The sequence below is a fragment of the Moschus berezovskii genome, chromosome 3, assembly GCF_049115385.1.
Source record: "Moschus berezovskii isolate FMDL1 chromosome 3, NW_MosBer_1.0, whole genome shotgun sequence".
NCBI classification, from domain to species: Eukaryota; Metazoa; Chordata; class Mammalia; order Artiodactyla; family Moschidae; genus Moschus; species Moschus berezovskii.
The window spans coordinates 78537871-78553362 of record NC_142462.1 but is presented as its reverse complement, the minus strand read 5'-3'; positions in this window follow the sequence as shown (position 1 = coordinate 78553362).

The following is a 15492-nucleotide window of genomic DNA, read 5'->3' as shown; positions in this document are numbered from 1 at the left end:
ATGCATTTGGATAGTCTTGCTTGTATGTAGTAAGTTTGTTACTCTGAAAAAGGACACAATGCGGGAAGGAGAGGGTAGGATGATATGAGAGAATAACATTGAAACATATACATTACCATATGTAAAATAGATGGCCAGTGGCAGTTTCATGTATGATGCAAGGAACCCAAAGCCAGTGCTCTATGACAACCCAGGGAGGTGGGATGGGGAGGTTCAAGAAGGAGGGGACAAATGTATATCTAATGCTAATTCATGCTGATGTATGGCAAAAACCAACACAATATTGTAAAGTAATTATCCTCTAATTTAAAAATGATAATAATAATAATAAAGGGCGGGGGGAAGGTACACAGCATTTAGAAGTGGTTCTCCCTCTCCACAGTTCAGAAGATTTGAAGGTGGTTTGTGATCTAAGCACCAAGATTGAAATTGCCTCCAAAGAGCCATACACATATCCAGCTTCCCATTCCTTCAGGATTGCCCTAAGTATGGTAATCCCTAGTGGACCTCAGATAGAAGAGAATTTATATGTTTGAACACTGATAAGAAAGATTTTTTTTCTGGATAATGGGATATAGTAGTCAAGTGAAAGTTGCTCAGATGTGTCTGACTCTGCGACCCCATGGACTGTAGTCCATGGAATTCACAGGCCAGAATACTGGAGTGGGTAGCCTTTCTCTTCTCCAGGGGATCTTCCCAACCCAGGGATCAAAGCGAGGTCTCCCACATTGCAGGCAGATTCTTTACCAGCTGAGCCATTAGGGAACCCCAAGAATACTGTAGTGGGTAACAAATCCCTTCTCCAGTGGATCTTCCTGACCCAGGAATCGAACCAGGATCTCCTGCACTGCAGGCAGATCCACACAGCTACAATATGTCCCCAAGCATGTTTATGTGTTCACACACATCCAATAACTTCACACTAAGTACATGTGAGTAGGCTTAACTTAATCATTACAAATCTGAATTTATTGTAATCATAGTCCCAGCACTGTTTTTTTTTTCTAAGTGTTTTTTATTTTCTAGATTGTACTTCAACCCGAAGGACATACTTTTGAGAAAATACTTTGTTAAAGACATTTTTGGAGCAACTTTTATTATTCATTAGCGTGTTTCAAAGTGAACTTGAACAGAAATGCTTTTTGCTAAAGTAAAAATACATCTGTTCTATGATCTAATTGTACAATTGGTTAGGATTTTTATCTATCAGTTCAAAGGGAAACTTGGTTTCAGTGAATTTGTTTTTAATAAAACTGTGTTATCTATGATAAATATATTTCACTTTGTTCAAATGGATTTGATTGGGAAAACATATTGAGCAAAAGTACTGGTAGAGCTTAATTTCATTGCTTTGAGAAAACGTATTGAATGCTGGTTTGAATTAAATTCTATTTGTTTTAATAAAAGTGTATTGGCCTGAGTGTACATATATTTGTTTTAGTGGCAGTGCATTGGATCCAATAAAACTATATTGGCTTCACTGCTTATGTCTCCTTTTCAGTGAAAATGGATTGAATGGGAAAACGAAATAGGCATGAAGCAGCCAGCCCCAAGGTCTCTGCTTGGCGAGAGTATCCAAATAACTGGGAGGGAGTGGGTTTCCATAGACTTTATATCAAAATATGCTTTTAAATTTAAATACCTTTTACCATCAAGGACTCAGATGTGAGACTGAATAGCCACCATAAACAGTGCAATTTTCTGAAGCAGCCCTTTCTATGGACAAGTTATGGGGCTGTCCAGGACACCAGAGGAAGAAATTTTACGAAAGCCAAGAGCAGGTTTGTCAACATCCCTTAAGCTTTATGTGGGCCTCATTGGTTCCAATAAGAGGCTGTCTACTAGGCATCCCTACGTCTATGGGGTCGCACAGAATCGGACACGACTGAAGCGACTCAGCATCAACAGCAGCAGCAAGACCCTTCAATGAGAAGAAAAGAGGTTGTGAATGCTCCCTAAGGATGGTGCTGGCCCATCAACACTGAAACAGGTCTGACTTTGAACTGATTTAAAAGGGGAAGACTTGGAATAAATGTTACCCTGAGACACACATCAGAATTGCCAGACTTCTCATGGCCCCTCAGAGAGGAGTCGGCTCTGCAGAGTGAGTTGATGCTAGCCCTGCTGTCAGAGTCTGGCGGCCTGTGCAAAGTGCCCTGACCACACTATGTAACTGTGTATGGGTCCCAGGTACCCAAGTCCACAGATACCCTTCTGCACAAACAAAAACTGAAGCTAAATTAATGAGGATTAATAATATCAGTTGTCATTCTTATGTGACTTCCTACTTAGAAACTATGTCCTCTGAATTGTTTTTTTTCCTGCATAATATGAACCTGACCTGACTCTTCTTCCCAGTTTCATTTAGCCTTGATGAGAAGTAAATGCAAATACTACTTTCATTAACACCTTTGCTCCAACAAAATGTGTTAACAAGCTCTATATTTCAACCTTCCCATGATTAGCTGCTAATTCCCAATGAATATCATTACCAAGGAACTCTAAACTTTTGGGGTATAGTTGCTCATTTTTTGAATGCCTGAATTCTTACAAGATCCTACAAGGTTAAGAGAGCAAAACTGATTCAAGGATTCTTTTCCCCTGAAATATTCTCAATTATATACTGGAAGTCAAGAATAAAATGGATTTTGTGATTTTAAAAATTTGCTGTGCTGTTCTTGGAGACAGTAAGTGGTTACTTGGTCAGAATGTGGTATTGATCCACCACATTATTGAAACTTAATGTGGAGCTGAGTGTACCAGTTTCAAAAAGGAAATAGCAATGTGTAACTTAATTCACTGTCCTAACAAGGGAGTTTTCAAATGGTAATGCTAGGATATTTTTGTATCAAAAAAATATACAGAAACTTGCAGTATTTTGTGAAGGTTTATTGTTGGATTTTGAGGATGGCTGTGAAGAGAGACCAAATTTATCTGGGAATGTGAAAATCTCATATGTAGATCTGCAGGGTCTCCCTGACTACGGGCTTAAAAAAAATAAAGCACATCTACTGGGGTGGGGGGAACCAATTAGAAATAGAAATTCTCTTGGCGAGACCAATGAGAAAAAGACAGCCTTCAGCCTTCTGAAAGACCAATGAGAAAAAGTACCCTCTGAAATTATCTGGGCGATGGTCTTAGGAAACCCCAGAAGGTGAGTAGGATAGCGAGGCAAAGAAAAGAGGCAGTTAACCAAGGGTTTGCTATTAAGCAAATGACCATTGAGGTCAACTGCAGATTGATCCAATGTGGCGATAGGGGAGGTTATATGGAACCTGTGTCTTAGAGTTGTCCCACTCAAGGGAAGCTGTGGTATTTATATACTAGCACCAGTGCATATACCAACTCCCATTCTCACTGATTGAGATGCTCCTGGGGAACCTCAACCCTCTGGTGTATGCAGCCTGACAGCTGACCACAGAGCAGGCTCTGACCACCAGAAAAAGCTTAGGGCAAGGAACACAGTTGGAAGCAGTAGGGTTGAGGGTAAGGATGAGGCACTGACAAGAACTGCTCTCCCTGTGAAGCTCATTTTACAGATGGGTAAACTGAGACATGGAGGTTAAGTAGTATTCCCCATGACACAGCTACTAAGCCGGACAGGCAGAATGCAAATCCAACCAGTTTCACTTGAAAGCCAGTGACTTAACCACTTAGCCATACTGTCTTGGCCATGCTGTCCAGCTGAAGGGGCTGCCACGCCTTCCAAGACTTGCAAATCATATCTTGTGGAGGCTGACATTGCATCAGGGTGGGGACTGAGTGTGGCAGGGAGAAGGGCATTGGAAGTGCTATAGTGTCTGAGCTTCTGCTTCTAGCAGTGGCCAGAGAGTGATCTATCAAAGGGTAAACAGAACCTTAGTATCTATGTATCTATTTACTAGATGTCAAGCTAAACTTGTCCTGTGGTTCAGTTTAGATCACTCACTCAATTGTGTCAGACTCTTTGCGATCCCATGGACTGTAGCAAGCCAGGCTTAACTGTCCGTCACTAACTCCCGGAGTTTACTCAAACTCATGTCCATCGAGTCAGTGATGCCATCCAACCATCTCATCCTCTGTCATCCCCTACTCCTCCTGCCTTCGATCTTTCCCCGCATCAGGATCTTTTCAAATGAGTCAGTTCTTCTCATCAGGTGGCCAAAGTACTGGAGCTTCAGCTTCAGCGTCAGTCCTTCCAATGAATATTCAGGACTGATTTCCTTTAGGATGGACTGGTTGGATCTCCTTGCAGTCCAAGGGACTCTCAAGAGTCTTCTCCAATACCACAGTTCAAAGGCATCAATTCTTCGGTGCTCAGTTTTCTTTATACCTTTGCAAATAACCATATTTTTGTAAATAACCATATGACATAATTTGCAGTGAGCCACGGGGGTCCTAGCTAACTGAAGATTCTACCAGCCCCCTCCCCGGTTGTCCCCCCTTTCAAGTTCATCCTTTAGCAGTCGGCTTTTCCATTTCAGCTGCACTTGCATTCTGCTAGCTGCTTTGCAAAGTAAGTTATGATGACTTTGTGCTATAAAATAAAACAGCAATCCTCACAGCTGTTTTGACTCCATTTAATGAAATGGTGGTGACATCTGAATGTCACTATTGCAGAGAGGTGGATGGGTTGTTGTGGTTGCTCAGAGTGGAAAGATCAGTATTACTCCCTAGGCTAATAGCTCATGTGACAGTTCTGTGGTTATCATTGTTCTGTGTCAGCCCGTGGTTGCTGCTATGTCCCTCTTATTAGGGTGAGGCTTCAGGTGTAGCAACAGACCTCTAGCTATTTCTCATTACCTATAAATACAAATGGACAGCCAGGGTGGAGTGGATGCAGGCAGTATTGTGAAGATGAGTAAGATTTGTCAGTGGACAGAAGCACTAACTAACAATTCCTGCCACTCAAGAATTCAAAAAGCATACCGTCTCAGGACAGCCAATAGTGTGTCATCCCATCAGAAAGTGCCAGAAAAATCCTTGGTTTCTCCTTCCTCGCCACAGATAAAGAGGAGAGAGCAGTGTTGGAAGATATCAGGCAGTAAACATGGAGGCGAGTCAAGAAGCTGGTCTCCTCAATCAATTATGCTAGAGTATTATCAAATCAATGAATTCACAGTGTGAGTGCTCGCGGCAGATGGACGAACACTTGTCGGCTATCAGGAGCCACGGGAGAGTCAGATTTATTTTCAAAGCTTGTTTGTCTCATTTCTCCTGCCTGGTGCTGGAAGGCAGAGCATGCATCTGTGATTTTTCAAAAGCAAGAGATCTCCAATGATTTTCCAGCCTGTGAGATTGGACTCTGACAGCTAAAATCTCTATGACTTTGGGCTTTTTTCTGCTCAGAATGAGGACAAAGGGGTGCAGGTTTAGCAACGGGTCTCTTCATTCCTGCAGGTCTCAGCAGTAGCAGAATAAGGTTCTTTTGTTCCATGAACTGGCCTCTAGGATGGCCATGATGTTGGGACGGCCATGATGGTGGGACGGCCGTGATGGTGGGGGATTTGCACTACTGTGACTTCAGGGGTGGGCTGTCAGGACACTTCTGCACAAGGTGTAGCCCAAGTCAGGATGGTATGCCCTCTGGCACACGAGGGTTTTATCAGTGGTCATTGGGTAGTGCTGTTACCCATTCCAACCACTAAGGGTTCTGGGTTTCTTAGTTGGCAGAGAACCTGAACTCTCCTCCCAGCTGATCAAGGTAGAAAGGGGTATCTTTTGAGTCAGAACTGATAACTTCACAGCATCTGCCATCAGCTCCACAGAAAGATTCCTTCTTGTGGGAGGAATCCTCTTTCCCAATATGTGTATTGGGACAAGTGGAAGTCTGTTCATGTTCTTGAAGTCAAACAAGGAGTCTATGAACTTTGGGGGTCTGGATTAATAGTCCCCAACCTAATGCATGACCAGGAAGCCTCCTTAGACAAATTCTAAGTACTTTAGGGCAGAGTGAGTCATAGTCTCCAGGATTGGTGGAAGCGAGTCAGAATCTCTGGCCCTGTGCCTCAGTGTGTTTTCATCCATTTATCCATGCACTTAGTCAGCAAACCTTAATGAGGCCAGAGATTCTCAACCCTAGTCCACCTCTGACCAGTTAAATCAGACTTTCTGGGTAATCTTATCACGCAAGGTTGACTTATCGTGCAAGCCTGGGTTGGAGGATATTGTAATGGTGATGAAATGGGACAAGGGCCATGAAAGATGTAAACTCAGGCTTCTATGGGGACGGAGAGAAGCAACCTCAAGCGCAGGTAGAACACAGAGATGAAGAAGTCCGTGGGGACTTTTGGAGAAGATGACACAGAGCTGCTTTCAAAGAAGCAAGAATTGTGCGTTATCCAGTCAAAGAAGGGAGCAGGCAGAGAGACTCTCCCAGGAGCTTGCTGTGATCACTGTCTAAGGTACAAGTGAGAGGAGAGGGAGGGCAGGTGGGAGGAGAGGTGAACGAGCTCTGCGGTGAGTGCACCACCCTGGGAAAGCCAGCCACGTTTTACAGGAAAGCCCATCGAAGGGACTGAAATGATCAGATTGCAGTTTCAGAAAGGGGCCACTGCAGCTGAATGAAAAAATAAATAGGAGGGGGCTATAAATAATTAGAGATCAAGCAAACCCAAACCGTTAAAATTTGCCACCTTTTCCAGTTAGTGTTTGCATATTAATTTTGAAGAAAAAGATGGAAAGTGAAGTGTTCTTGAAAAAAAAGATTACCTTAAAACTCCAATTGGATTGTTTTAGGGAAGGACTATTTAAAAATTGAAAAACTGAATTTGAAATAGAAAAAGTAAAGGTTTGTTCTAAATATATGTCTTTGGATACACACACACACACACACACACACACACACTATTGCTGGATTCTCTGAACCAATCACTTCTGATGGGCTTTTCTGGGTGGTGATGTTTGCTGAGTTTTGCTGTGCTCCACCTTCTAGCTGAAAGGGTAGTACTTTGTCAGTTCAAGAACCCAGCTTCTAAGTCAGAGAGTTGGATTTAAATCCCAGATCTGGCCCCAACTAGCTGTGTGACCTTGTACCCCAGATCATGCACCTGTAAAGTAGGATGAAAATAGCCTCTCCTTCCAGGGGTTACACGATGACTAGAGCCAGCCAGGCTCCTCTGTCCCTGGGATTCTCCAGGCAAGAATACTGCAGTGGGTTGCCATGCCCTCCTCCAGGGGATCTTCCTGACCCAGGAATCGAACCCAGGTCTCTTACATCTTCTACATTGGCAGGTGGGTGCTTTACCACTAGTGCCACCTGGGAAGCCCATACATGTAAATACCCATGAATCCATGTAAAGAACCTGGCACATTGAGAGCCCTCAAAAATGACAGAAGGAACCAAAGCGCAAAAGACTAAAAACAAATGACTCAGAAAGGAAATGTGATGATCCACTAAGTGATCCCTAGCTCTATTTTAGGTTCTGCTCTGGCAACCTTTGTTTTTTAACAAAAAGAGAAGGAAACTCATTGCCATTGTGTGGGTCGGTTTTTCCAGCCAGTCATTATAACCTCTGTGCAGAAGCATTGCATTAACCTGACGATTTCTGTTCCGAGCTCCTGAACCAAAACTCAGCCTACAAAATGACCATGTCTGTTCCTGCTACCCTCTTGCTCTGGTGCAGGCAGAGGAAAATTTGGCTCCTTCACTTAGGATATCTATAGTAACCCATCAGTTGCTGAGCTGAATGATGTGTTCCGCACTCCCCTTTCCCCTTTAATGTGCCCTTAAATCAAATACTCTATTAGCAGAATTAGTTCATTCAGCGTCTGCACTGAAATGTCCTGTGAATTGCGTGATGTCTCTCGCAAATGGCCCTGCACTCTGGGGTCTACTTCAGCAGTTTATATCCTGCAGAGGAGGGCCATGCTGCCCAAGGATCTGCCTGCCTTCCTCTAAGTGAAATATTATGGCTTCCACAAAGGATAATTATTTCTATCATTTGCCATGTGCAAAACTGGTGAATTCAACCACTGTCGCTCCGGCTCTGGCCCAAAGCCTGCTATCCTCACACCTGTGATCCATGATCAGTTTGGCCACAGACTTCCCACCCTCTCAGCTTCTCTGCTCTGTGAGGTTCACTCCAGACACTGGTGCCAAAACAGAGGCTTTTGCTGAGAGTTAAAACATGGAGAAATTTTCTTCCTCAAACAATGTGGGCAGGAACACAGAGCATCTTCCCTTTTGTATTCTCTGGCAAGAGCTATGGGTTGAAACTCAGCACCCTTGTTTCCATTCCCTCTTAAAAACACTCGTCACCCAATAAATGTGGAAGCAGGCAGTGACAATTGCTGGGCCTATGTCATCACACCCTCATGCTCTAAAGGTTAACATGCTCACATACGCAACGCACTGACACTCAGCTTGAGCAAGTTGAGCGTTGGTGTGACTCTTTATATGTCATGGCTCTGGGCAGCTGCCGTGGGCACTGCAGATGCTTTTCCTTTATGCTGAACTGCATTTAGCTAACATGCATTTTATCTGTTAGGCTGAACAGATGAGCCTTAGAGTGGTGTGGTGGCAAATATTTTAAACTTTTCCATCCCCAGTGGTGGATGGAAAGCCCAGTTTGTAGTAGTTGCCAATTTCTAGGGACTTCCCTGGTGGTTCAGCAATGAATAATCCCCCTGCCAATGTGGGAGATGCAGGTTCCATCCCTGGGTGGGGAAGATTGACTGGAGAAGGAAATGGCAAACCACTCCAGTGTTCTTGCCTGGGAAATCCCATGGACAGAGGAGCCTGGCGAGCTACAGTCCATGGGGTTGCAAAGAGTTGGATCCAAGTTAGCAACTAAACAACAACAATAGTGTAAATTCTGCTGCCATGACTGATTTCAAGATGCAATGTGACATCATTAAATGAAGAGTTGGAAAGAGGTATTTGTAACACTCTCATTACACAGTGTTTCCACAAAAACAACCTCAAGAACAGAAAATACTACAGTAAAATTCATTGGGATAGGTTTTGAGTATTATTACATTTTATAAATGTAATTTATAAAATTTAATTGTTAGTTTATAAAACTTAACTCTTAGTAATGACTGTTTTTAACAACTGACTTGCAAAATTCCTCCAAATTTTGTAGTTGGTTTTCACAAGTCAGAATAAGCCAGCTCCAGCATATCACTGGGCTTAAGAGTATAAAATGATATTTCTTATTAACAACCCAGTCCAATGTGGACATTAATATTTGCAGCGGCTCACATGGTGAGTCAGGAATCCAGGGTCCCTCTGCATTGAATCTCTGTTACCCCTTAGGGACTTCAGAGCCCCTCACTTCCAGCCAGGAGGTGGGGGAAGTGCACACAGGATCTCACGTGAGTTGTCTTCACCGACCAGCCTTAGAAATGGTATCGATGACTTTCATCCATGTTCCACTGGCTGAAATTCCGTCACACGGCCACATCTAACTTCAGAAGAGGCCGGGAAAGAAAACTGAGCTATGAGCCCAAGAGGAAAGGACATGGAACTTGTGGGCAAGCAGCCAGTCTCTGTCAGAACACTAAGAGTGGCTTCCGCCCTGGCTGCAGCCAGGAAGCAGGTGGACTAAGGGAAAAGAGCAGCTGGCCCTGTTTTCCTGTCCTTGTTGAACATGCAAAAGTGTAACCGGCATGGACAGTGAAATGAATTGTTATGAAATTGGCAATTAATAAATAGCATTATGCCTGTGAACGAACCAGATTGTATGTTATTTACTGTTACTGTGACGTGAAAGTGATTCCAGCTGGACTGTGGCAGGTGTAGGAGCTGGTTTTTCTAAGCACAGTGGTCCATCTCTCCATCAGTCTATCTATCTATCCATCCATCCATCCATCCATCCAGTAAACCTTTATTCAGGCCCTGTGTTAACTCTGCATTTACTGAGGTACTTAGTGGTACTTATAGCCTAGGAAGGAAGAGAGAATCAGATAAACCCAAATTAAGATATGTGTCTAGCTGAGAAGAAAGCAGCCAAAAATCTGGGATGTGAAAAAGAATCCTGGGGAGGCAACATTTGATGTGAATCTTGATAGCAGTATGGGTAGAATTTTCTAGGCATAGAAGAGGGCAATGCATTCTAGGCAAGAGGAACAGTTTACATCAAGGTCAAGAGGAATGGAAGGGCAAAGCTTTTTCCAGAAATGGTCAGAAGTTCAGGATGGCCAGAGATGGGGCTGATAAGATGAGTTTGTGTTAAATTGCAAAGATCTATATACAGATTACATAGGAGTTTGGAATTTGTCTGTAAGACTATGCTTCTCAAAATGGAGCCATGTACCTCCAGAGATGGGCTTCCCTGGTGGCTCAGATGGTAAAGAATATGCCTGCAATGCAGGAAACCTGGGTTCAATCCCTAGATTGGGAAGATCCCCTGGTGAAGGGCACGGCAACCCACTTCAGTATTCTTGCCTGGAGAATTCCATGGACAGAGGAGCCTGGTGGGCTAGAGTCCATGGGGTCGCAAAGAGTCATACACAACTGAAGCAACTTAGCACGCACCTTCAGGGATACCCAGTAGTCCGTCAGGAGGCATGCAGAAGTGGATGAAAAGTTTCTTTGTTTGCTCTGTTGATGGTAAGCAATTCAAAATGATTTTTGAGAAGTCTTGGCAAAGGTATCTCTCCATTTCGGTGGGCCAGTGTCTAGTCCTGGACCAATCCTGTGGTCAGTGGAATGTAATGCTCTAATTGCCTAGGGCTGAGTCATATGCTGTACCCTTGAGCGTGGAGAGGCGAGAGGTGCTACTGGCAGCTCAAGGGCTGAGAGAAGAGAAGCATGACTACTCAGAGGAAAATACGGATGTGGGAAAGAAGGTGGGAGGGGGCGGGGGGAGGGGCGGTGGTTGCAAGGTGGGCCACCAGCAGCTGGCCTCTACAGGTGGAAAACAGCAATTGGAGGACTGTCTCTAGAGCTGCCATTTGCAGTAAAGAGTCAAGTAGGTATGAAAGAGGGAAAAATCATTTTCATTTAGCTTTTAGTCCTTGAAATATTGGGAGGACCAAAAGCATAAGGAGATGACTGCTTTTCTGAGAGAAAACCAGGTGAGAAGCACCACCCACGCAGACTCTGGGGGGCTGCTCGTGGGAAAGGACCCCCAGCCAAGCTGAGGTCGCTGTCTACAGGCCTGGAGCCCCATCAGAGATGTGTTATTGATGAGGTCTCTGCATTGTGGCTGGAGATGTAAGACTGTGAAATACACCAAGTTGGAGCTGCATTCTCATCCCCTGTGGTCCAGAGGCAGGGAACTTTACCCCTGGACCTCATTCCCTTCCATGTACTCGGGATGACCTGGGTTCCCAGGTTGGAGCCCACCCCTTCATCTTCAGCTTTTGAAACCTAAGCCCAGGCCCCACCCTGCTTCCTCTCAGGCTCCTGGCCTGCATGGCTCCTCAGCAAAGCTGGTGGTTTCACTGTGGTCACAGGAATGGTGCCAAGTCATGAACCCACAGGGCCTGAGCCAGGAAGGCCCTGCCCCTAAGCAGATAAGCCAGACTAGTAAGCAAGCTCCCCACACCTCACGTCCTGCCTAACAAATGGCTCTGGGGAACCACAAAGCCCAGGGCAAACTCTGTGGGGCTACTCATGGGAAAGGAACCCCAGCCAAGCCAAGGTCACCATCTACAGGGCTGGAGCCCCATCAGAGATGTGTTATTGATGAGGCCTCTGCATTGTGGCTGGGGGTGTAAGACTGTGAAATACTCAGAGTTGGAGTTGCATTCTCATCCCCTGTGGTCCAGAGGCGGGGAACTTTGCCCTGGACCTCAGTCCCTCTCATATACACGGGATGACTTGGGCTGCCCTTCAGGGTGGTTGAGTTTCAACAAGAGGTTACCAGTAAGCGCCCGGCGTGGAGGTGACACAGAAGAGGTGCTCAGAAAATTCCAGCAGATTGGAAATGCTAGTCTGCTCAGTGATAAAGTGAGTGCTTGAGAGGAATTGCTATGGATGCCCAGAGCTTTCTTGAACACTATCTCATTTCATCCCCACCACCATGGGAGACGAGTCTCATTGTTATTCTCACCTTACAGGTGAGGAACAGGGGCTCACAGAGGTCAAGCCATTGCCCAGACTTACACAGCTGGAAAGTGGAGAGCTGGACTTGAGCCCTGGCAGCTGGGGTCTAAGGAGTCCGAGAGAGAGGGGCTTTTCTATGATGGTGGACACAGCTGGATGTGATGCCAGCAGAGGGCCCTGGGGTCCCACCCTGCCTGGCATTCAGAACCATTGGCAGCAGCTAAGGACCTCCCTCGGAGAAGGCAATGGCAAGCCACTCCAGTACTCTTGCCTAGAAAATCCCATGGACAGAGGAACCTGGTGGGCTACAGTCCATGGGGTTGCTACCAGTCAGACAAGACTGAGCGACTTCACTTTCACTTTTCACTTTCACACATTGGAGAAGTAAATGGCAACCTACTCCAGTGTTCTTGCCTGGAGAATCCCAGGGATGGCGGAGCCTAGTGGGCTGCCGTCTATGGGGTCGCACAGAGTCGGACACGAATGAAGCGACTTAGCAGCAGCAGCAGCAAGGGCATCCCTGGTGGCTCAGATGGTAAAGCGTCTGTCTACAATGCGGGAGACCCAGGTTCAATCCCTGGGTCGGGAAGATCTCCTGGAGAAGGAAATGGCAACCCACTCCAGTATTCTTGCCTGGAAAATCCCATGGATGGAGAAGCCTGGTAGGCTACAGTCCATGGGGTCGCAAAGAGTCAGACATGACTGAGCAACTTCACTTCCACTTTCGCAGTGAGTATCAGGTCAGTTCAGTTCAGTTCAGTTCAGTCGCTCAGTCGTGTCCAACTCTTTGCGACCCCATGAACCACAGCACGCCAGGCCTCCCTGTCCATCACCAACTCCCGGAGTTCACTCAAACTCATGTCCATCGAGTTGGTGATGCCATCCAGCCATCTCATTCTCTGTCGTCCCCGTCTCCTCCTACCCCCAATCCCTCCAACATCAGACTCTTTTCCAGTGAGTCAACTCTTCGCATGAGGTGGCCAAAGTATTGGAGTTTCAGCTTTAGCATAAGTCCTTCCAATGAACACCCAGGATTGATCTCCTTTAGAATGGACTGGTTGGATTTCCTTGCAGTCCAAGGGACTCTCGAGAGTCTTCTCCAGCACCACAGTTCAAAAGCATAACTGACCGCAAATCAAGCCAGCAGCTCTGTGCCATCCCAGCTGAGTGGAGTACAGGAGGTAGAGTGGGAGTGTAAACAGTGCAGGGCACCCATTAAAAATTTACGGCCACCATCTAATTTTAGAGCTTTCATTTTTCAATAGGAAAACGCTACTGTCTGTGTCACCAAACTGACACAAAAACAGGATAAGTGCCATCAGAAAGAGCCCTCCTTAAGTACAATGCTGTAAAAATGGCCAGTGGGGAAAACTTCCTTAGTGTTAAATTACCCCATGACCTTCCTTGCCTCTTATTTTCGATCAGAAACTCTCCCGAATTTGTAGTGGAAAATGCTGCCTGCTGGGCCAGGAGAATTGCAGTGTAGGCATTGATGGCAGGGCCTCTTGTATATTTGCAGCCGGGATGGGGGAGCCAGGGAGACTCCACTGGGAATACACGATTTGACATAACCCCGGTGTTCAGCAGTCCTTACCCCAGATGAGAGAAAACCAAGGAGGCAGCAAAGGATGGCAAACCCACTGTCAAGAACCACACCAGCAATTTCTTGCCATTGTAGTGATAAATTGTTACATAGGCTGAACTAACAATTGTAATAACAGTTAACATTTATGCAGTGTGTGCTATGCTCCAGTAACATATTTAGTTAAGGTCACAGTGTCCCTTTATCATGACATTGTCAGTAGTATATCTATAATAGCAGCAATACTAGCTAACATTCATTAAATCATTATTGTGGTTACTTTACCCCCACAATCACATCAATCTTCCAAATTTCAAAACAGTGCTTTGATGCTTTTATTATTCCCATTGTACAGATAATAAAACAGCCTAATATAGTTAGGAAGTGGCCGAGCTGGATTATAAACTAACATGTGATTGAATCCAGGACTGGAGGTCTTACCCACGGCAGATACTGCCTCTCAGAGAAACCCAAGAGTGATGCCCATTCTCTTTTTATTTTTCTTAAGCACTTATCATTCTAGAAGCATGTTTTCCTCTGTGTGTGTGTGTGTGTGAGAGAGAGAGAGAGGCGTATGTATGTGTTTTCTTTTCTTGAATCAGATTTCAAGCTTCCAACTACTTATTTGCATTATGTGTTGGTGTCAAAGTTGGTCGAATGTCTTCTCCCTATCCCTGGCTTCGTTCCCCTCTAGGAAGCAGCTAAACGTGGCAGACATTGTTACGGTGTTCCTGCGGACCTCACTTTCTCTGCTCCACTACATCTAGAAACTCATCTAAAACTGGAGCTACCGTGTGAAGCTTCATTGAACTTGAGCAGGTCAGTGGGGAGGGGTGAAATTCTGGGAAACTTTAGGTGAATTAAGTGGAAAGGAGGATGGAAAAGATGGGAGAAGACAGACAGACTCGGCTTGAGATAAGAGGCTGAGACATTTCTGTGACTGCGCAGACAGTGAGGCTGGGAAGGGCCCATGACTGCTTGCGTACAAGGACGAAAGGGCCGCTCTCTCCTTTGGATACAGGCTTTGCTCTACTGACAGTGACCATGAGCCTGATCATCCAAAATCAGATATTGGGTGTGTGTGTATGGGGGGGGGGTGGTTATTAACAATTGGTAGAACAGAAGGGGTCAGGCAAACAGGATGTGTGTCACTTCACTCTGCTCCCTTCCTTGTAAACTGATGTGAGAAGAACAATATATTACGAGTGAATTTCATTTGGAAATTCTGTCAATCCTGGGTGCTTCAGGAAAGCCCTCTTAACTAAAGGTGTGAAGTTGCGGGAGGGGGTGCAGCCAGGAGAAACCCAGCACCAGACAGTGGGTACTTAACTGTTCCGTTCCGTTCCGTTCCGTTCAGTCGCTCAGTTGTGTCCGACTCTTTGCGACCCCGTGGACTGTAGCCTACCAGGCTTCTCCGTCCATGGGATTCTCCAGGCAAGAATACTGGAGTGGGTTACCGTTTCCTTCTCCAGGGGATCTTCCCGACCCAGGGATCGAACCCGGGTCTCCCGCATTGGAGGCAGACGCTTTAACCTCTGAGCCACCAAGGAAGCCCACTTAACTGTTAGTTGCCGTAAAAAAATTTTGCAGATTCGTTTCCTAGAATCTATGAAACTTTTGTGAAACTTTTCCATCAGAAAAGTGAGGGGTAATTAGTTGCCCTGCTGTCCACAGCCATGTCCTGTCATCCTGGTAAGACACCCTGTCTGTGCCTATCTGTGGACACACACACATATATAGACACAGTGTTTAGTTCCACTGGAATTATTTACTTGCCCTCAGAATACTAATTGCAAAAATGTGTTTATATTATTGGGTAACTAGGATTTCCTTAATTCTGCCTAAAAACCTGAAGTTTCTGTTTCTATATATTTTTAATTCATTTTTAAATTTGAAAATTGATTCATGACTATAATAGCATTATAAAAGATTCAAA